General features: G+C 42.9%; 1 long non-coding RNA gene across 1 annotated transcript; it reads left to right on the forward strand.

Annotated features, from left to right (window-relative positions):
- Positions 1-6,778: 6,778 nt before the first annotated feature.
- Positions 6,779-22,035, forward strand: LOC136405471 (uncharacterized). The gene is made up of 2 exons (XR_010751528.1): positions 6,779-7,138; positions 18,896-22,035. It is a non-coding gene; the product is annotated as an uncharacterized lncRNA (long non-coding RNA).
- Positions 22,036-23,657: the final 1,622 nt, after the last annotated feature.

A 23,657-nucleotide genomic window follows, 5' to 3' on the forward strand; every position in this document is an offset into this window, starting at 1 on the left:
TCCTGGACAGGGTCAGGAGGTTCCCAGCTGGTCTCTTTCTCTCACTCACGAAAGAGCATCTAGAAAGATTTTTCAAAATGCAGTTGTGATTGTGATCACATCTCTTCATAATGCTCCCCATCTCCTATAGATGACAGCACAAATGCTATCGCCTCCCCCCCCCCAAAAAAAAAAGAGAGTTCATGTCTTAAAATGTCTTTATTCTAATCTTCCTTCTTTTGAATGAGAATGTAAGAATCTAGGTTGGAGATCATTTTCCTACAGTATTTTGAAAGTATTATTGTATTGTGGTCAGTTCCCGGGGCTGATCTTGGAGAGTAGAAGCCATTCCAATTCCCAAGAGTTTGTACGCGACCTGCATTCTGGGAGGGATAATTTCCTCAACTTTATATTATTTATTGTTACATTTTAAAAATATTATTTACTTTTTTCTATTTGGTTTATATATTTTATTTTAAAATACGTTTTCACCCTAGCCAGATGGCTCAATTAGTTCGAGCTTTGTCCCAAAGTTTAGAGGTTGCCGGTTTGATCCCCGGTCAGGGCACAGACAGGAACAGATCAATATTCTTGTCTCACTTTCTCTCTCCCCCTTCTTCTCTCTCTAAAATCAATAGAGATAATTCAGATGATAGGAAGTTGAGAATGGTAGAATTCTGTACAAACAGACCTTGTTAACAATCATTCAAAAGAGTATTAAAAAATATTATTTTCTACAGTGCTTTTGCATTTTACAAGCTTGTTCTCGAAATATTTCTTTTCTTGTGGTGTGTTCTTGCTTCATGGATCTAATTTATTGTCTTATCTGTTTACTGATCTCAATGGCAGGTTTCTTTTTTTAAAAAAAGTTATCCTTTTGAAATATTGCTGCATAGTTCCATTCCTTCCGCATCATTTATTCCTTCTGGTTGGTTTGGTCTCTGTGTTAACGCAGGAGAAGCTTCTCTCGGGTGGCAATTCTAGGACTTCTCGTCATGGTTATGGAGAGGGGAGTAATATGGGCCGGAAGCTTTGGGCCTGCGGGAAAGACCGCCAGCTTCAAACTTCATCACAGGGCGACCCCGAAGGACTAACGACGTTTGCACGTCACGTAGTTCCCCATCTCCCTTGGAAATGCAGGTGTGCAACTGCTCCTGGAATTCTCCCTTTCAAATGATTTCCATTTTATCTCCTGCCATCATTAAATCTAGGATTTCTTCGGGGATGCAGGAAGAGTAGCAGCCTGAAGGCATGGTGCAGGAGACGGCATCTTAGGGACGCTCACTAGTCCTTGAATACCTTTCTTCCATCGTTCACTGTTGGGAGGAGCTCCAGTGTTTTATCTCAACATGGAATTCTATTATTAGTATTCGTTGCTTTTGTTATTATTTCAGTAACAGATACTGGAGACAAAGTTTGGGAAGTGCCAATAACCAATTTTTATCACCAGAGAGATCCAGCATTGGGCTCAGCCTGTCCTCAAAACTGATGGCATCTGTTTTAGATCCATCACATGGTGGGAGAGGGGAGAAAGGTGTGATTCCTCCAGAACACATTTGAGAGGACGTAAGCAGCATCTGGGAGCCTAAGAGAACAGGGGGCCTTATTCTTTCTGGTTGGTTTGGTTATTCCTTCTGGTTCAATACCGTGGAAGAGGTCTGGTCCTATTTGTCATGATCGGAAACTTGGGGCGCCCTTGGGCTCTGTGATATAAAATATCACAGAGCTCACGTTGGAAATGCTTTTCAATACCATGACAAAGTTTCCTTAAGGCTGCTGCCTTTTTACAGTGCGATAACGAAATCTGGGGATAGTCTTCAAGGAAAAGACCAGCAATCAACTTGCGATACAATAAGCCATTTGCCTCCATTGAAAACAAGGGGAAGAGAAAGAGAGAGAAGGCTCAAGGTGGAATGTTTCCACCAGAGGTCACCCCTGTGTGCAGGGCCATGGCAGATACCTGGTGGTTTCTGCATCGCCATCCTTTGTCGGCCTGGGACTGTTGGGGTGCTGCTAAGAAATTGGTTCCCAAGGGTCACTGCAAGTAAGCAGATCTGACTCATCAGCTACCCCTGCGTCTGAAAGGGGCCGTTCTGTTGGGGAGGGAAGCTGTCCGTGCATGGAGGCACCCCTACGTGAAAGGTGAGAAGAAGTGGCGACAAGTGTGTTAAACATCACCCACCCCTGACAGGACACGGCGCAGGCTGAGCACACGGCCCATAAAGCTGAATGGGCCAGACAGTGAAACCCTTCCTGTCTGGGGCGTGGACTTTGTACTGAGCCTTTCTGCGGAGAGGGGGTCTGCTGAGGAAGGTGGGCTGTGTGTTTTTACTGAGTTTGCAGACGTCAGTCTTGTGTAATCACTCTTTATGATCGCACTGAATCTATTCAATTCTTAGTCTTTTTTTCCCCTTTACGTCAACATTTCCCCTTTCCTAACATCAGATGGTCGCTGTATCTCAACCCCAGTGCTGGTTTCTGACAGGCCCCCGATCTCTTCTGCAAGTCACACAGAATTGGGTTTCTGCTGTAGGAAAAGCTGATGGGGGAGGTAATGACTTAGACCGAGTCACAGAGAGAAAGTGGCCCGAGGAAGGCCCAGCAACGTCCCCTCTGCTCAGTAATGCTGTAACTGCTGCCTTATTGCTCCTCTAAGTATAGATGGTTCCACCCTGTCACCGCTATAATAATAGTCATTATTATTGCAAAGGCCTCAAAAGGGTTAGGGATTTATTTTGTTTCTAAATAAGCCCCCAGACATGTGGATGTTCATTCAGAGTTTATCCGAACCCTCTCGGTCTGGTAGACGCTTAAGTTTGTGAACACGTAGTAGCTTCTGGTAAGGTCTGTAGCTTTGGATCCCTTTGGAAGACAGAGAAACCAGACCTCCTGGTAACTTGCACAGTGGCCTGACGCTTTCTCGTGGAGCATCTGCTGAGAGGTCTACATGTCCATCGTTTGTTTGAGGCTGTGGTCAAGGGTTGAGTCCAGCCATGTGGCTTGACCATCATCCCTCCTGGTCAAGGGCTGCTCCCTCATTTTTATCCCTCTCTTAGCAATGTCACGCTAGTTGCTGAAACACTTAGAGCCCAGATTCTTGGTAGCGTCACAGGATGGGAACTCAATTTTCACTTGTCAAGTCTTGGCAGGAAGAGCTCTCCTCCCCGAAGCACGCAGGAGCCAGGTGTAGGCATCATTCCGTGTCCAAGTGTGGGGCTTGGCCTCCAAACCCAGCCTTCAGGCAGAAGAGGCAGAGTGGCAAATCTCATGGAAGAATTAAAAATATAAAAAAAAATGAACCACTCGGTCCACTTTCCACGGGCTGGGACTGTCTCAGGGCCCCGCCCAAGGTCTGAAGTGTGGGGAAATGTCTGTCCTCACTGCAAAGCGGCTGCTCCACCACCGCTGCCTGGCACGTGCCTGTGGAGCTGCAGGTGATCAGGCCGCCTACCCCCGGGGTGACAAGCTGCCTTGGAAACACACCTCCACCCTTCAGTGGACCTTCAGTGTGGGCAGTCAGAAAAAGCCTCCCCCTCCCATTTCTTTTTTGCTCCCAGAGTTTCAGGTACAATGAAAAGAAAATCTTTAAATTCTCAATTGCCCAATGGTCTTAAGAACCCATCCACCCTCTGAGCACCTTCTGCCCTTGGTTCTGACTGTATCTGGACGGCGATGAGCACAATCCCCGGCCACCCGATGGTCCGCCCGTCGGCTGGGAGTCCTTTCTGGCTCATTGGTGGCCTGAAGGTCTCCCTGGATTCTAGCTGCTTGGTAGCACATCCGGGGGATATATGTTAAAGTAGTTAATTTTAACAAACCAAACTAACATTGTAACTTTTGAAAACTGAAGAGGTTCCTATGGAATGAGATGTGCATTTTTTTATATAAGCCATGTGACTATTTCCCCTCAGCTCTCTTAGTGATAAAACTGATGTTATTAACCGTAATAGTGTAACCACTCATCATGGCCCTGCTCAGGTGCGTTAGAGGAATTAACCAGTTTCACCCTCCTGACCACACTGTGAGGTAATACCGTTAAGACCTCCACCTTACCGGGGGGGGGGGTACTGAGACATGGCTTTGCCCAGTGTCAGACCTGCCCCAGGGTGGGAGCTGTCGTTCAAACCCAGGGACCATGGCTCCAGAGTCCAGGCTGTCAGCCACTGCTCTGGGATGCTGTTCTGTGGGTTCCTTTATGAGCTGGTTAGATCAGGGTCATTGCTAGAGTGAACATTTATTTTCTAATTTAGGAGAAAAAAGGATAGGTGTGCTCAGCTGAGTCCTGTGTTTATAAAGGGAAATCCTATCTCTTACTGCGGTGCCCTGACTTCCAGTGTTCGGTGAGAATCGGGGAGTAGGAGGCATCAATCAGACACCTGCAGGGAGGTGGGAAGACGAAGTCAGTGTGTTGTTGGGTGGGGTCAGCTGAAATGGATATAGCTGTATGCTTAGACAACACAAAACAACAGCTACAAGGAGGCTGTGATTCCCAAGAGTTAAGGTCAAGTGAAGAGCACGTGATTCTCATCTTCACAGCGCCAGCCTTTTCCATTCCAGCCTGTCCCAGCCCGTTCCTTTATCCACACCATAGCACGGAATAGCTCTCTCTCTATCCTCCCAATGCAGGTCCTTCAGAGAGCACCCCAGTCCATTTCATTCGATGCGCTACAGCTTAACATTTTATAAGCTCGTAGTGGTCTGTTACATCTTTTCTCACTGTGATGTGACCCTACTGAGCTCCGGTGATGGCTACCTATGCCATCATGTTAATTGCTACACCTGAAACTCCATTGTGGGGGGCATTCATATTTAGAAGGAATATCTATTTTCAGCTCTTAAATATTTATTCTTTCTGCATTGTTTTTAATATGCATCTGTAGTAAAAAATGGGGGTTTTTTTGCATTGATTTTTCTGTCTTCGCATTTATTTTTCAAATTTCCTCCTCTCATTTTTTAAATTTTCATTTAAAAGTTAAATTCAATGGGGTGACACTGATCAATAAGAGTATACAGGTTTCAGGTGAACATCTCTGAAGCATTTGAACTGTTGGTTGTGTTGTGTGCACATCACTCAAAGTCAAATCATTGTCTATCTCTGTATATTTCCCTAATAACATGTGGCTTGTTTACTTTTAATATAATTACTGATATAGTTTGGCTTGCATTCAACCATCTTTTTTGTGTGTGTGCTATTTGTACAACCTGTTTTATATTGCTCTTTTTAATTTTTCTGCTTCCCTTGTGATTGTGTGGTTTTCTGCCTTGCATTCTTTTTTCATCTTCTAGTTAGAATGTATAGGTTTTTATTCTTTAGTGTCTACTCTAAAAAACACATGACACTTAATTTATCAAATACACAGTTATTCAGTTCATTCTTTTCTGAGGGGCAGTCGGGATTAAAAATCAGAAGGTCAGCCTCCAGAGTCTGTGCTTTTCCAGCCATTTTCATTTCCACTGAAGATTGAGAAATTAAGGTCACATCACATAACTGCATTTGAACTCTGCTTTTCTGATGCCCCGGGTCAGGCCCATTCCCGAATACACTGGAACTTAACCTCAGAGGCCTCATAAAATCATGAAGAATAAAACCCATTACTTTGGGTAGAAAGAGGTTCAAAATCTCTTCTTTAATTCATTATTGAATTTCTTCAGAATCCCATATGTTGTTTTTGTTTGAGTAAAATCTGAAATATATTAAAAAGATACTCACTGCTGTGTCGCCTCTCTGCTTTTCTCTTTTAAAACATCCTATTGAGAAGCGGTACAGAAATTCTGTCTTGACATGGGGGGGCCCAACTTATTTCCTGACACCCTCAGCTTAGGGGGCATAGCCTCTGGGTGATACTCTTTTGAAATTTTCCTGCTGAAGTGCATGTTTTGATTTGGGGGTTTTGCAAATGCTTTATAAGCAGGTCCCATGTGTTAGCACTTGTGGAAATTCTGCGTGTTTCTCAATGTGAGGCACCGAAGGAGCTCACAAATTTAGGGTAGCTCATCTTATTAGCTGAAATGAGGAGACTGCTGTTTAATTTTATTTCATTCTAATGTGTACATATTACATGTTTACTGTTATATGTTTTATGTTTATTTTGCTTTGGGGTTGGGTTTTTTTAAGTCTCTACATTTGGCATTTTAAGCAATTTGATTTTAGTATATGAGTATATCCTCTGGCTACTTCAATGAAAGACACATCATAAATATAAAGCAAATAAAGATAAATGTATGCTCTGTTCACTGCTGAGAGGAGCTTATCTAAAATGTTCTGCTTGTTTCAAGTCTCAGAATCACAACATCACATAATGTTAAGAAGCTGGAAAGAAAGTTAAGTACCATGTCTATAGACATGGTCACCTTACTCATGAGGAAACTGAGACCACAAATGTTTAACGGATGAGTCAAGGGTGAACTAGCCCTAAAACCCTAATTTCCTCATTCCTGACCCAAAGTCCAGAAACATATGTCGTGTGTCTTAAACATAATGGTTTCAAACAGTAATGAAGTGTGATTCTGAAATAGTGCAATGTTCACGGAAGTCTAAATTGTAGTCTCTGCTTAGCTATCTGAAAGGTAATCCTGTTGTCTCCTTATTCTTACTGGGGCCAAACTGCTTGCCGGTCTCTTTGCTGGAAACCGTTCATTTCATAACAGGGGTGATCTCCGCTGTCAACAGGAAATGAATCATACAAATAACATGAAATAACAAATGCTGTGAATGCGTATCCTCCTTCCCACTCACCCGGCCACTTCTCGCAGAGCCTTGCAGCCCCAGCCAGAGCTCCTGTCGGGAGAGAACCTTTCACAGTGGGGGCAGGCCAGGTCCCCAGCTGCCCACTCTCACTTATCCTACATCATTGGTGGGCCACATACATCCGAGGTGCGAGCTGGACCTTCAGAGTCATATCGATGGTTGGGGTTTTTATCCGTACATACTGAAAGGCCGTGCAAAGCCTTAATAACATCTACATGTTATAAAGACAGCTTGACCGTCTACTTGTGCGCAGCGAGCGTGGAGGAGGGGGAGGCTGCGCGGTGGCCCGAGGGGAGGGAGCGGCTGCTCGCTAGAGTCTAAGGAATCACCCTGAAGAGCAGAACGGGTGACCTGGTGAGCTACATGGGCGGGAAGTGGAAAGGACATGCGTGGAGAGATACTGCCGATGTGGTGAGTGGAAAAATAGTGACAATATTTGCAGGTCTTCATAATTAGAAATGGAGACTTTCTTCCTTTTATTGACTATGGACTGGCATTGTGACCAGCTTTGGTGGATGGGATAGCAGGAAACAGAGGCTTAGGGAGCATCTGCGTATTGGGCAGCTCTCCCAGGGAGCTCAGAACGGCCCTGTGGGCCCTGCAGGCCTCTGGAGGACTGGAAACCATGGAGCCAGCCGCTCCTGCCAGCGTCGCTGTGCCAGCCAGAGGCCCTGAGGCCGCAGCTCAGCAGTCAGCCTGGGCCGCCCTGGGAGGGTGGCAGGCAGAGCATGGCCCAAACGGAGGGCTGGCTCATGTCTGAGCTAAGTGGTTGTGACCTGAATGCACTAAGTTATGGAGGGGTTTGTTACGTAGCAAATGCTGTGTGTGAAAGAGAATGAAGTTTACGAAATGGATAGCATTGATATTTTTAAAGGGATGTCTATTACCGTACGTATGAGGATCCCTAAAGTATAAGCGTTGTCTCCTCTCATCATTGTTTGAGTATCGGAGATTTAACAACCAGTAGGTGCATCCAGTTAACAGACCATTTTATATGTGTTCGTTTCATTAGCCCAACAGTTTTTTTCTTTTGAAGGTTTGTTTTCTAATTTATCTTTGATTTATAGAATTTTCTCCCTGCGTATGGTGTGGGGGATGTGTAGTCTGAGCAGTGCATAAAGAGCAATTTTTAATATCAGATATAAATAGCAGTGATTGGAAATGGAGAAAACGCTTTCAAAATGTAAACAATAGACATGTCCAAGTGGCCAGGTAAAGATTTCCTTATCGAAAAGCTTTGATGTGGGAATCACTGATATGCATTATTAATTAAAAGTATCTCTTTAAAAATATGAACATTGTAATACAACTGCTTGACATAAAAAAACTTATGAAAATACAAGGGAGGCTTTATGTATCTGAATAGAAAACACACCGTGTTTATATTAGCTTTCAGGTTAGTTTTAGATCTTGCACAAAATATAGAGAGGTTTCTATTCTCTAAAATGTATTCCTTGAGGATTTGGGGTAACAATGGGTCAGTGGTCATGTCTATCTGAAGTAAGTGAATAGTTTATTTTCATGCACAATAAGATTTAGTAGGAAGGCCCTGGCCAGCTGGCTCAGTGCTAGAGCGTCAGCCCGGCATGTGGAAGTCCCAGGTTTGATTCCTAGCCAGGGCACACAGGAGAGGCGCCCATCTGTTTCTCCACCCCTCCTCCTCTCCTTCCTCTCTATCTTTCTCTTCCCCTCCTGCAGCCAAGGTTCCATGGGAGCAAAGTTGGCCCCGGCGCTGAGCATGGCTCCATGGCCTCCGCCTCAGGTGCTAGAATGGCTCTGGCCACAATGGAGCAACAGTCCAGAAGGGCAGGGCATCGTCCCCTGGTGGGCATGCTGGGTGGATCCTGGTTGGGCGCATGTGGGACTCTGTCTCTCTGTCTCTCTGCTTCTCACTTCAGAAAAATACCAAAAAAAAAAAAAAAAAAAAAAAAGATTTAGCAGGAGAAAATAGTAGCCATAGAAATCAATATAAATTTTGGAGATGCCCTCTCTCTCCTGGTTGGCAGGACTGTTTTCTTCACTACTGCAGAAAGTCAACCTGGTCATTTTGGGACACATCAAAAAGTTATCACATTGCTATTTACAATATTTTTGTGATATGTAGATCCTTTAGCCTTTTATGAGAAGAAAAAAGAACTCTGGAAAGAAACAGAAATCAAATATGTTTTAATTTCCTTGTGATTTTACAAGGTCTCAGATATTGACATGGTTGATAGTCTCATGCTATTAAATCTAATTGAAAAATCCATCAGATTATTTATTTGTTTGTTTGCTTATTGCTCTAAATTTATAAAAATTTCCTCTTCGCCTCAGAAATGGTTAAATGAGACTATGCCTTTAATGCAGATTTCAATAAGGCAGCAATGTTTACTTGACTCTGACATGACAGAACAGTTTTAGAATGTCACTTTATCAAACTTGGGTTTTAAATGGCTAATGAGCAGAGTCTTGATTACATACAAGCCTGGTAGTTCTGAACTTGAGAACACACTCTTGAATTTCTTAATATCATTCTGTTCAAAAATGGCATGGGATCCCACCTTCTCTATGGATACTTTAATTTAAAAAGTCCTGTTATGCATCATATTAAATTAATTTGTTTTTGGTGGTTATGTGGTTCTGAAAAGAAATGAGAATGAACAATTGCTGTCATTTACTGGGTGCTGACTACACGAGATGCACTGTTACTTACATATGATTTTATTTTATTTCCCAGCTTGTCAGGTAGATTTTACTATTATAGATAAAGCACATGTTAGCTAAATAACTGTCTGACATGACGCAGCCGGTGAGGGTGGATGTGGGGCCACACCAGGGCATGCTGTCACTTTGGCATGATTTTCACCTTGAAAGATCATTGCAACTTAGAGTAAGTGGCACCTCGTATAGCCTCTGCCCAATCCAGGCCTCAAGAAATGAGAGGCATGCCAAGTTTAAACTTTGCTTTATGGTTGCACCTCTTTTATAAATGTTATAACAAAAATAGTTCAAATCAACAAGCGGGCAGGGAGGGGTGGGGAGAAAGTGATCTTAAATAACTTTTTCCTTTGAAAGTGCCCATATATTACTCAGTTTTGACATGCACCATATACCGGTCTCATCCAAGTTCAATATCCAATGATTATGTGATTCTGTTGGCTGTGGGTTTTGGTCTTATAGGAACCATTTCAAATGACTTCAGTCAGTGTTGAGTAATCCTAGCATACTAGGAAAGAGTTAGGCTCTTTCTACACCCCAAGACTGACTGTATTAAACTCACCCACACCCTGTGGTGTTTTTTATGCAGACTCCCTTTGTCTTCAGAGGAAGTTTCTGCACGTGGGAGAAGGGCTCAGAGGAAAACAAAATCCTGGACTCTGGCTGTGTGATGATTTCAGTGGAGCACAGAAACATCTGCTGGGTTACAGGCACCGGCTGCTGACCACGCAGAGCAACCACGTGGATAAGGCACTGCTGGTCAGGAAATTAAGAAAACGGTGGTGTCATTGACTCAGACTGGAAAAAAGTTTTAGAAAGACTGGATATGGCTGTCCACCCTGACATCTGATCGATAACAAATGGCTTCCATAAAATAGACTAATTTCAAGACAACTTCTTTTTATCCCCTCTATTTAAATCACTGCTTTTAATATAACAATTTGAGCTATTCTCAGAAAGAGATGAGCTTCATGTTGTGTTAAAAAAAAAACACAACAACTATGAACCTGCAATGAAAGAGTTTTGCATCTTTAATTCGCCTGTGAATTAAATGATCATCTCCAGAGAAGCCTTGCTGATACTGAACTTCAGCAAACACTTCTGAAACTGATTTAGCGTTTCACTCACTGCTATTGATTCCCTCTTCCAACTTTCCCTTCATCTGCAGTCCTGATTCATGACAACACAAAGTCGGAATTTCAAAATAAAACCCCACATATGCACATATTTATTTTCAGGACTCAGCGACAGTGTTTCTGTGAAATCAATAGGCTATGTTTATACCAACAAAAAACCCATGTCTCCAAAGGGCTGTCCTGTCAACGTGCCATCATGGTACATCACCTTTGATGGATGACTCTGAGTAGAACACATCCTTGACATGTGGAAGGCTTACGTTTTATACACTAAAGGAGTGATTCTTAATTATTTGGTGCATTATTCGTATTTAAGTACAAATAGTTATTTTAGTGGAAAAACTGTTATAATTGAGCAAATACACTTAGCTTTGAACTTCATAGGAGCTCTGGAAAATGCATAGATTACGGAACCAATTCTCTAATGATCAGAAGCGAAGCAACACTTTTTTAATGGACCTTAAGTATTTGGACAGAAACACCTAACTCCGGTGCTTGTTGTTTCTACTCACACGGAGGCGTCCGCTAGTTCACACCCCCACCCCGGGGAGGCGGAAGGGCTGGCTGGTGTTCCGGCACCGCTCTCCCTACACTGCAGCTCAGTGATTTGAGACTGATCTGTTAGATTCTTGTGAGTGGCCTCTTGCTCCTCCTCCCTCCGCCAGGTCCAGAGAAAGGGAATGATGTGGGGAAATGTGTTGTTGTTGTTTTTTCTAATTTAAAAACTCCTTTGGGTTAGGTTTCCAAGACCGAAGCAGTCAACTTGGGAGCCAGCTCTGCGTCACCAAGCAGCCTCCTCCTGCTCAACACTCATAAGATCAGAATTTGGGTCTTATTTTCCAACTGGTACGGAACCTAAGTGGACCAGAACCACGCCTTTTATCAGGCCTTCACCCCTGCCTTGGCATAACGACTCAATCATTGGGGAACTTGGCAAAACAGACTAGGCATTTCATCTGTAGACATAAAAATACAAATGGAGAGACGTCGGGGTTGGGTCGGGGCTTGAGCCTTGCATTGTCCCCAAAGGCTCTGTGCACCTTGCATGTGGACAGTGTGCCGTGGCCTGTGTTGTGGGGTGTGGCTGAGTGTTCGGGTGGCTGTAAGATTTAGGCACAAGCGCTGTGAGAGTTCCACCTTGAAGGAGCACTACAGCCTCGGTAAGCGACACTTCTGTCCCTGGGGGAGAAGGACCAGGCCTCCGCTAAGGGACAAGGCGTGCACACACAGCTGGGTCCTGAAGAGCCGCAGCGCGCAGAGTAAACACTTCCATTTGGATGCTCATCAAGACGTCTCTCTGGCATTTGGGAACTTGATCAGGACATACGTCGTATTGACAGGTGCCTTTTCTGATGCGCCATCCTTTCTGGGACACGGTGAGCCCTCCTAATCTGAAAATTCAAGTCTTTCTTCTGTTTCGAGAAAATGTGCAAGGGCCATGGAGACCTGAGGCTTTGAGCACAGACAGCAAGGAGCCCAGCCAGCTGCCAGCTGTGTCCACCACCGGTCCGGTCACCTCTGCAGGGCACTCTCAGTGTGGCTCTAGGCAGGAGGCATGGGTTCCTGCCGCCTTTTTTTTTTTTTTTTTTTTTGTATTTTTCCAAAGTGAGAAGTGGAGGGCGGCAGACAGACAGCCTCCCGCATGCACCTGACCAGGATCCACCTGGCATGCCCACCAAGGGGCGATGCTCTGCCCATCTGGGGCGTTGCTCTGTTGCAACTGGAGCCATTCTAGTACCTGAGGCAGAGGCCATAGAGCCATCCTCAGCGGGACAACTTTGCTCCAATGGAGCCTTGGCTGCGGGAGGGGAAGAGAGAGAAAGAGATAGAGAAAGGAGAGGGGGAGGGGTGGAGAAGCAGATAGGAGCTTCTCCTTTGTGCCCTGGACAGGAATCAAACCTGGGACTTCCACACGCGGGGCCAACGCTCTACGGCTGAGCCAACCAGCCAGGGCCCTCCTGTGCTTTGACCACCTCTGCAGCCAAGAGGTGGAGTAGGAAGAGGACAACCTGGGTTCACCACACCTGTTCTGACCCAGGGGTCACTCCTGCTGCAGCTTCCCGTGGCCCTGGGCCCGTTCGTCCCGTGAGATCTAACTGTGGCGGGAGGTTTTTCAAGACCCAAGTAATGACCTCTCTCAGATAAAAGGTAGATTTCATGACAAGTTCAATCAAAGGCACAAGAGCCTTTATTAGAATGCAGTGATCTGATAGATTTTAGAGCTTCCCAGCATCAAAATCTTCTCTGACCACCAGAGGTTCTGCTGGACATCTGAGGGGGCCGTTTGGGTCTGGGCTGGGGCTTCGTGAAGATGGGGCAGGAATGCCCTGCTCTCAGTATTTATCTTTAGGATTTCACCATCTTCCACCTCAAATGCCTGCTATTTTTTAAATAATTAGCGAAAGTATCAACTATTTATATACTTCAAGCAAAAGTCAGCAGAGTTTAGCAAACAAGTTGCATAATGAAATTTACAACTTATAAATTTCTGCTTTTTTCTTTTCTTTCTTTTTTTTTTAAATATTAGTTTGGCCCCTTTATTTAGAAAGAGACCCCACAATTATATTACTGTTTCCAGAAACAACTGGAATGTTGTCCCAGAATTTAGAGGGAGGTGTGTATTGATATTTGGAACTGCATTTGTTTCTTCTGTGAGGCGGCTGAATTTTCCCCATGCCTGCAAATAATAATTAAGTCCCCACCTGACCTGTGGTGGCACAGTGGATAAAGCATCGACCTGGAAATGCTGAGGTCGCCGGTTCGAAACCCTGGGCTTGCCTGGTCAAGGCACATATGGGAGTTGGTGCTTCCACCCTTCTCTCTCTGTCTCTCTCTCCTCTCTAAAATGAATAAATTTAAAAAAATAATAATTAAGTCCCCAAAGTGCCTTTGGGTGACAGAGGACAATACTTCACGGGTGTGGATGTATTGCAGAATAACAAAAGAATTCTTTTTTTTTTTTTTTTTTTTTTTTTAAATAAATTTTTATTAATGGTAATGGGATGACATTAATAAATCAGGGTACATATATTCAAAGAAAACATGTCTAGGTTATTTTGTCATTAAATTATGTTGCATACCCCTCGCCCAAAGTCAGATTGTCCTTCGCCACCCTCTATCTAGTTCTCTGTGCCCCTCCCCCTCCCCCTAACTCTCCCCCTGTCCTCCCTCCCCCCACCCCTGGTACCCACCACACTCTTGTCCATGTCTCTTAGTCTCATTTTTATGTTCCACCAATGTATGGAATCATGTAGTTCTTGTTTTTTTCTGATTTACTTATTTCACTCCTTATAATGTTATCAAGATCCCACCATTTTGCTGTAAATGATCTGATGTCATCGTTTCTTATGGCTGAGTAGTATTCCATAGTGTATATGTGCCACATCTTCTTTATCCAGTCTTCTATTGAAGGGCTTTTTGGTTGTTTCCATGTCTTGGCCACTGTGAACAGTGCTGCAATGAACATGGGGCTACATGTGTCTTCACGTATCAATGTTTCTGAGTTTTTGGGGTATATACCCAGTAGAGGGATTGCTGGGTCATAAGGTAGTTCTATTTGCAGTTTTTTGAGGAACCACCATACTTTCCTCCATAATGGTTGTACTACCTTACAGTCCCACCAACAGTGAATGAGGGTTCCTTTTTCTCCACAGCCTCTCCAACATTTGCTATTACCCGTCTTGTTGATCATAGCTAATCTAACAGGTGTGAGGTGGTATCTCATTGTAGTTTTGATTTGCATTTCCCTAATAACTAATGAAGCTGAGCATTTTTTCATATATCTGTTGGCCATTTGTATCTCTTCCTGGGAGAAGTGTCTATTCATGTCTTCTTCCCATTTTTTTATTGGATTGTTTGTTTGTTTGTTGTTGAGTTTTATGAGTTCTTTGTAAATTTTGGAAATTAGGCCCTTATCTGAGCTGTTGTTTGAAAATATCATTTCCCATTTAGTTGGCTGTCTGTTTATTTTTATATCAGTTTCTCTTGCTGAGCAAAAACTTTTTATTCTGATGTAGTCCCATTCATTTATCTTTGCCTTCACTTCTCTTGCCATTGGAGTCAAGTTCATAAAATGTTCTTTAAAACCTAGGTCCATGAGTTTAGTACCTATGTCTTCTTCTATGTACTTTATTGTTTCAGGTCTTATATTTAGGTCTTTGATCCATTTTGAATTAATTTTAGTACACGGGGACAGGCTGTAGTCGAGTTTCATTCTTTTGCATGTGGCTTTCCAGTTTTCCCAACACCATTTGTTGAAGAGGCTTTCTTTTCTCCATTGTGTGTTGTTGGCCCCTTTATCAAAGATTATTTGACCATATATATGTGGTTTTATTTCTGGGCTTTCTATTCTGTTCCATTGGTCTGAGTGTCTATTTTTCTGCCAATACCATGCTGTTTTGATTATTGTGGCCCTATAATATAGTTTAAAGTCAGGTATTGTAATGCCCCCAGCTTCATTCTTTTTCCTTAGGATTGTTTTGGCTATTCGGGGTTTTTTATAGTTCCATATAAATCTGATGATTTTTTGTTCCATTTCTTTAAAAAATCTCATAGGAATTTTGATGGGAATTGCATTAAATTTGTATATTGCTTTGGGTAATATGGCCATTTTGATTATATTTATTCTTCCTATCCAAGAGCAAGGAATATTTTTCCATCTCATTGTATCTTTTTCGATTTCCCTTAACAATGCTTTGTAATTTTCATTATATAGGTCCTTTACATTCTTTGTTATGTTTATTCCTAGGTATTTTATTTTTTTTGTTGCAATCGTGAAGGGGATTATTTTTTTGAGTTCGTTTTCTAATATTTCATTGTTGGCATAGAGAAAGGCTATGGACTTCTGTATGTTAATTTTGTATCCTGCGACCTTACTGTATTGGTTTATTGTTTCTAATAATCTTTTTGTGGAGTCCTTCGGGTTTTCGATGTATAGGATCATATCATCAGCAAAAAGTGATACCTTTACTTCTTCTTTTCCAATATGGATGCCTTTTATTTCTTTGTCTTGTCTGATTGCTCTGGCCAGAACTTCTAGCACCACGTTAAATAAGAGTGGAGAGAGTGGACAACCCTGTCTTGTTCCTGATTTAAGGGGGAAAGCCTTCAGTTTAGTGCCATTTAATATGATGTTAGCTGATGGTTTATCATATATGGCCTTTATCATGTTGAGATATTTTCCTTCTATACCCATTTTAACAAAAGAATTCTAAGGCACTGTCCCAGCTACAGGAAACCCTTTAAGCGACTCTGCTTTGCTGGGGCCCTAACCACAGGGGTACTTCTCCCATCCAGAGTTGGCAGTCCTGAGTTTTGTCAGCAGGCACACCAGAGTCAAAGGCACTAATGATGTGCACCACCTGGCTTGTCAGCAGCCCCCGTTTCAGTGAACTAGTTAAGAAAGGTTGTCATTGTTTATGTACTTTGGCTTTTTCATTCATTTTGATACACTTCCCCTTTGTTTCCAGGGGTCAGTCAGGAGACCCTGCCTGTGTCCTCCTGAGCATGTCATTTTGGTGAAGGTTTTCCCTTAAGATGACTCTGTAGTCCGTTTGAGTGGATTCTTTACATAGGAAACTAACTGGAGGTCCTTTCTGTCATTTGGTAAACCATTTGAAAATGAGCGACTGAAAACATTTCATGAAGTCCCACTCTTGTTAGGGTAGTGTGTCGATTTAAAATTGGCAATATCTGGAAGCATGAGGGTGTAGAGTGCTAGAGTGACTTATTTGTCATTTCTTCTTTCTAGATTATACTCCGTTTTTGTGTGATTGGGAGTGATGATTGTTTCCTGCTGGGTATCTAAAAGCAGTCTGAGGATGCACCCTTGCTTTGAAAATTAGTCTGTGCTCAGTAATTTTAGAGCCTGCATCTATTTAATCTAACATTTTCATTGTTGTTGTTTTGTTTGTTTGTTTGTTTGTTTTGTGTTTTAGGAATAAGACTAATCCAAAGACTCTTTTTGGATCCTCCTACTTTTCCTATGCTGGGTCTTTCTTTACCAAGTTGCTCTTAAATTGGGGGTTTCTCAAGGGGCAGGTCCTCATGTCACATATGAAGAAATAAAGGTACAGAGAGGGTGAGCTACTTGCCCAAGGCACACAGCCATTAAGTGGCAGAAATGAGATTTAAATTGGGGGTTCATGAGGTTCCAGACTCTTCGATGTCATCATTTCACAGACAGGGCACCTTCATGCTCTTGAATGATTCAGGTCCAGCAAGTCTGAGCATGGCTGGAGAATCTGACTTTTTCACTAACAGCCCAGAGGAAGTGATTCCCCTTGTCAGGAAAGTGGGAAAACTACGTCACAGAGAGTAAATGTACAATGTCTGTCCTGGAAATAGCAAAACAGTTTAATAGGAACTTCAGTTTTGCTAAAAAATAAGAATACATCTATGCAAATTTTAAAACTGTGTATGTTCTGTTCTGGGTTCTCACATTGCTCTCTTTTCTGATAAGAGAGTTGGGAAAAGCTGTTCTTCCTCACTATTCAGGAAAAGAACTGGAGTCGAATACAAACGGCCTCATAGGGATTAGGCAGTGGGTCTGAGAAACTGGCCGTGGGCGGCTCTGTTAGAAATCACTGAAAAAGGCAGCCGTCAAGTTATAAGGAGAGAATTTTCCCCTTTGTTCAGAAGCTTCTGTGACCTGCTGGGCCAAGCCAGGGACAGAAAGTATGACACTCCATTTCCTTGGACTAACTTTGGCCCTTTGAGGCACAGGAAGGGGTCAAAAGCTGCACGGTGGCTCCGTAGGAATGGAAAGTCCTTGCGCAAATCAGTCAGACCCGACTCCACATCAGCGAGCTGGGGTAATGTTATTGGCTAAACTTATTTGAGTTCCATCTGGATTTACTTACTGGCAAGTGCAAAGTGTTTTCAAAATACCAAATATTATATAGAGCATCCAAGCGGCTTCAATGTCAGTGGCCTCATCCTTTTCCTTCCTGCACTTCGGAGTGCCCTGCTCCGTGTGGCAGGAGAGGGTGGAAGGCCCAGTCGCTGGCCCTGGGCCCTCACGTGACCCTGCTCTCCCCGCTACGAGGGCTGGCCGGAACCTGCAGGCCGACCGCATTCTCTTGGTCAACCTCCAATAGTGAATTTGGCAATCCTGAAGGAAATGCTCTTTTCGTCCTTATTGATATCAGAATAAAAATATATGAGTACTCTGAAAATTACAAAAAACTTACAACTATTACGGAAATTTTTTACCTTTCCCAAAACATCATTTTGGTAACTACTTTTTCCCCCAAAGCCTAGGCCTGTCAGACTTAGCATATTTGAGAATTGCTTTAAATTGGTGGATGTCACAAATCGAATAACTGGTCTTAGATTCATCTTTGCACCAGCTGCTAGGGAGCTCGGGCCTACGTTCTGGGGGTCCTCTAGTTCACTGGGTAAACTAGACACATATTTATACCATCTATCTGCCTGTCAATCCCAGCTTCCACTCATATTGCTACTTTGTTTTTCCTTTGTTCTGTTTTTCTCATCCAAATAATGTTAACTTTGTGTCTTAATGTATCTTCAAATTTCTTTAAACTCATCCTGGAATAAAAAGCATGGTTGAATAATTTGTTTAAAAATAAATAAATAAATAAATAAAATAAACCTGCTTGGTAAATCCTTATATCCATCCTCCAGAACTCTGGATGCATAACAAAGACTATGTCTAGTTTTCTTGCCATCAATATTTTTTTACTATATACTACAGAAACCCTTATTTAAAAAAAAAATTATTGATTGATTTTAGGGAGAGGGAAAAGAAACATTAATTTGTTCTATCTACTCATGCATTCACTGGTTAATTTCTTGTATGTGCCCTGACCGGGGATCAAACCCACGACCCTGGCATATCCCCACGGTGCTCTAACCAGCCAAGGTACCCTGCCAGGGCCAGAACCCCTTCTTTCTTTGCTCTTCCTGAGTATGTGGTATAGCTGGAAAAAGCCACGCTGGACATCTGTAATAAATTTCCTCAGACTTGGGTCTTCTTGGGTACATCTAAAACCTTTTACCCGGACGTCCTCATGTTGATGGACTCAGAAACTATCAACATGATTTTGATTTCCTGGGAGCCCTTCTCTAAAGCAGAAGAACAAAGGTAATAAACACACACACACCGTGGGGTTGTGTGTGTGTGTGTGTGTGTGTGTGTGTGTGTGTGTGTGTGTTTTAAAGCAAGTGGATACAGGTTGAGGGAAATTCTACTTTATGAAGTCCCTCCATCTCCGAGCCTATTCAGTACCTGGAAGAATTCATAACGTGGCAACATAAAAGCATTCATTCCTCCACCAGGCTGGAAGCCAAATCAAACCATTCTTTTTAATTACAGGTGAATAATAACACCCTTAGATGTCTTACAAATAACGTCAGCCTCCTCCTGCCTCCTGACTGATGGGAGTGATGAATGAAGACCGGTTAACTCAGCCCAGCTGGATGTCTTCTGTTGCACTTCCTTGCAGAGGTTGCTCCACCGATCGGGCCTGTTTTGTCAGATGTGCTGAAAACAACCTGCCCTACTGGAGGTGGAAACAGCCTTCACACAGAAGACAGCTGCTTGATTGAGTGCCTGGGCGAGCCGGCAGGCAGCTGTAGCCGTCCACATGCATGGTGGGAGATGGGCCATTTGTTTGAATGCGTGCAAGTGTGTTTTGATTTGATGGTTCTCCCAGGACTCGAAGGCCCCTCCGGGCACCCTTTGAGGCTGGTAGGAAAACAAGTGACTTGAGTACTGCTACCAGTTCTGAGGCCGCCCTGCAACACAGAGAGCCTACTGCCCGGCTCAGAAATCTGTGTTCACCTATGGAGTGTAGAACGCCCAGTGAATGAGGTCTTCCTGGGGCCCATTGGGAGGTCTCCGAGCTGCAGCCTCGGGAACATCTGGAGGAGGAGTTGACTTGCAGCAGGTTGCAACTCACCAGACTCTTCCAAAAAATGAACCCACCACTTTTCCCTGGGAAGCTGGCGAAAGGGTGGCGGCCACCCTACACCATTCCTGGGGGCTCCCTGCCAGCATGACTGAAACCAGTTATCTGTGACAGAGGGTATCGGGCAGGACCTTATCCCGGAAGTGCTGATCTGTGTCTCCAAGGACATGAGTGCCTGTCACCTGTGGAGGCTGGCTCAGCACAGACTTCGATTTACTAGGGATATAGCCTTCGTGCCCCAGGGCCAAGTCACAGGGCCAACAAGCCAGGTGCCCAGACAGAACAAAGCCCTACACTGTCTGAGTTCTTTCTTTGCAGCAGACTAGGTGATTTCTCAAGCTTCTTAGGAGATAGGAATTATCTCCATTTTATAGGTTTAAAGAAATGATAACAAAATGAGCTTTGAAGAGGGGAAGAGGACAGAATTGTGAATTTAGGAAGATACAGAGGTTCACACCCAGGTCTAGCTTAAAATCCTCTGCTCTCTGCCAAAGTGGACTATTTGTCATTTGATCAGTGTGTCTAATAAAGCTAACAAAGATCACTGTAAAAGGAAACCGTATGCTGTACTTTAAGAAATGTGTAATATTGTGCAAAGGGTTTATATTATGAGGATTCATGTAACGTGCAAGCATAATTTGTTAGAATTTTTTTTTGTATTTTTCCGAAGTTAGAAGCAGAGAGGCAGACAGACAGACTCCCATATGCGCCCCACCGGGATCCACCTGGCATGCCCACCAGGGGGCAATGCTCTGCCCATCTGGGGCGTTGCTCCATTGCAGCCAGAGCCATTCTAGCACCTGAGGTGGAAGCCATGGAGCTGTCCTCAGTGCCTGGGCCAACTTTGCTCTAATGGAGCCTTGGCTGCGGGAGGGGAAGAGAGAGACAGAGAGGAAGGAGAGAAGGAAGGGTGGAGAAGTAGATGGTTGCTTCTCCTGGCCAGGAATTGAACCTGGGACTTCCACATGCCAGGCAGACACTCTACCACTGAGCCAACCGGCCAGGGCCTGTTAAATTTTTTTTTATGTCTTCTTTTTCTACTGATAAATGAAGATAACCTAACAGTGGTTGCTTGGATGGTATTTGCATACCAGGAGAGAAAGAAAGAAGAAGGCAGCTGGCAGTGAAGATTCCTTTGTTTAGAACTCTGGGTTCTTTCCAATTGCCTTTAAATTCCTTATGTGGAACCACATGGCATGATTCATTCACTCAAACCCAGTGACTGGTCATCGGCTAATAAGCACCTAGGATGAACCTAGGGCATTGAACACTGTAGGCTTGTGTATACATGTATGTTTAGAGGACCTCTGGAAATGGTAAAAAATGCCCTTTATTAGCAGAAATCCTAAGTTACTGAATTAAGCCCTCTAGTTTTAAACTTCATTGCCCCAGCAATGAAGATATTGTGATGAAATATTTTGTGATGAATAATTCTTTCTTTGGGGGACTGTCCTGTGCATCGTAAGATTTTTTTAGCAGCATCCTTGGCCTCCAGCCACTAGTTGTCTGCAGCATTCCTCTCGCAGTGGTGACAATCAGAAATGTCTCTAGATACTGCAAAATATCTCAAGGGAGGCAAAATAGCCCTTGGTAGAACACAACTGTTTTAAAAGATGGAGGAGCATATAATGCAAAAATTAAGTCAATAAAATCCCAGAGAATATAAGTGGTAAACTGAATTACATTGTTACAAGGATCCTATTAATTACATATGAAGTAATTCAATATAGTATCTCTTTTATAATAACTTAAAAATAACTGTTGTAGTTTCTAGATTAACCTGTGAAAAGTAACTAAAGAGATGTACTGCAAGCCAATAAATAAAAGTGGAATACTAAAAAGAACTAACTCAAAAGAAGGCAAGAAAGAAGAAACAAATAAGCAGCAACAACAAAAACATACGAGGAAAAAAGAAAGAAAAAGAGGCACAGAATGGCAGACCTACATCTAATCATACCAAGAGTTGCATTACATGTAAATAAACTGTTTTCCTATTAAAAGGCAAATGGTCTCAATCTGTATAAAGCAGAAAGTCCCAACTATATATGCTGTCTCCAAAAGAGACATTTTAACAACAAAGTCACAAGTAATTTAAAAGTAAAAGGATGAAAATTAAATACTATGTGAATATAACTCATAATAAAGCTGAATGACTATATAACATTAGTCACATGGATGAATATACATCAGGAAGAACTAATTTAAATGTGTATGTACTTAAAAACAGAGTTTTGAGTTTTGACAGACATGATGCAACAACTGATAAAAAGGGAGATAAAGGCAAATCCATAATAATATTTGGAGATTTTTAATACATTCTCACAGTAATTATAGTCAGGTTTCATAGGGTTCCCCAGAGAAACAGAGCTAATAGGATATGTATGGGCCAGAACAGATCATACATAGGTCTAAAACAAGTCTCAGTAAATTTCAAAGGACTAGATAGTACTAGTCATTATATTCTGTGAACATATAGAAACAACTTCTAAATAACCCATCATCAAAGAGGAAATCACTAAAATACTAGAAAATATTTTGAACTGAATGCTGACTAAAAAATACTATCAAAATTTATGGCATGCAGCTAATATACTACTTATATGCTTTATTGGAAAGGTAATTACAATGGCTTCTTAATGTAGAAACTTAGATCATTAATCTTAAGTTGATCATAAAACTACTTTAAGAAGTTAGGAAAAGATGAGAAAATTAAACTCAGGTGGAAGAAATAATAAAAAATCAAAGAAATAGAAAAGTGACAGAATTGGAAAATTCTGCAAAACTATGAGGTGGTTTTCTTGAAAAGGTTAATAAAATTTATAAACCCTAGTAGGATATGAAGGTAAAAGAGAGAAATTGCAAACTTCTAATGTCGGGGTTAAAAAATGAAATATTATTGCTGATCTACAAAAATCAAAAGGAATTTTAAAAATTTTCATTAAAACATACAACTTAACAAATCTGATACCAGGTGGAATAGGAAATATAAATGCCTTACGTGCACCAGAAAAAAAAAAATCTGGTGAATTTCTTTTCTTTTTCCTATGACTATATTTAGTGATGTTGTTATATAATTATAATCATGAGACTATAAATATATATTTACTATATGTACCTCTCACAAATATATATATTCCATTATTGTGTTCATGTTTCTCATTCTCAAATAAAATGCCTATTCCTACAATCGACTGTCACTGAGGCTGCATTGGACAGCTGAGCTGATGATTGGATTAAAGAGAAATAAGAAAGCTACATTTCCTTTGCAAATAGAAGTAATTATGTGTGACATTTGTGAGCTTAGGGTATAACAATCTCTTCTAGGCTGAAGGATGTATCACATTTCTTTCATTTGATAAATCAGATCCAGTCTTCTCTGTGACCCTCCAACTCCCGTCCCACTATACACACACCACTTTCCTAGTTTAAAACTCAACTTCCATAATCACGTGCAAGTCCTGAATTTACCTTATGAAGGGCCCAGAAGGAATAGGTCTGAGTCAGTAATAATAGCCGGCTGCTTTCATTTCCGGGCTTCCCGATGCTACTGTTTCCATTATTGCTTTTCAGCAAGCAGTCTGCTTCATTCGGACTTGTGGGTGCTCGGCCGGGTCACCGGTTCCCTCGCCTACAGATGTGCTCACAGCTGCTGCCACTGCTTTCTACGGCCCCCGGGCCACGGGCCCCATCTCTACAGACCTGAGGCAATCTCTTACATAGGGCCTTGTGCTCAACTGCGTCTGGCCTCTGCCCCCCCCCCCACCTTCCTCCACCGCACACCTCAGTCAGTCCCTTTGTCCTGGGGATCCCTGCTCCACTCAGCTTCGACTCTCCACCCTGCGAGGCTGAGCGATGTCCTCTTCCAGTCACCCAGCAGGTGTCCGCCGTTGGTTTCCGGGGTGCTATCTTCGTGCGCCCAAGGACCTTCTTTTCTAAAGAGATACATGTTTACAGTCTCTTTTCAGTAGCCTTGTGCACCACTCACCAAACAGGTCAGAGGGCTCCCCAGCCCTGCCACAGGGAAGCTGGACCCCCAGCCGGGGCTCCCACAGTGACACCAGGCTTCTGCCAGACAGCCCCAAGGTTCCCGCATCTCAGTCCATGGGGCACTCTGAACAAACGGCCCTGTGGCTACAAGGATGGAAAAACCACCCATCCAAGTCCTAA

Source organism: Saccopteryx leptura, chromosome 1 (genome assembly GCF_036850995.1).
Source record: "Saccopteryx leptura isolate mSacLep1 chromosome 1, mSacLep1_pri_phased_curated, whole genome shotgun sequence".
NCBI lineage: Eukaryota > Metazoa > Chordata > Mammalia > Chiroptera > Emballonuridae > Saccopteryx > Saccopteryx leptura.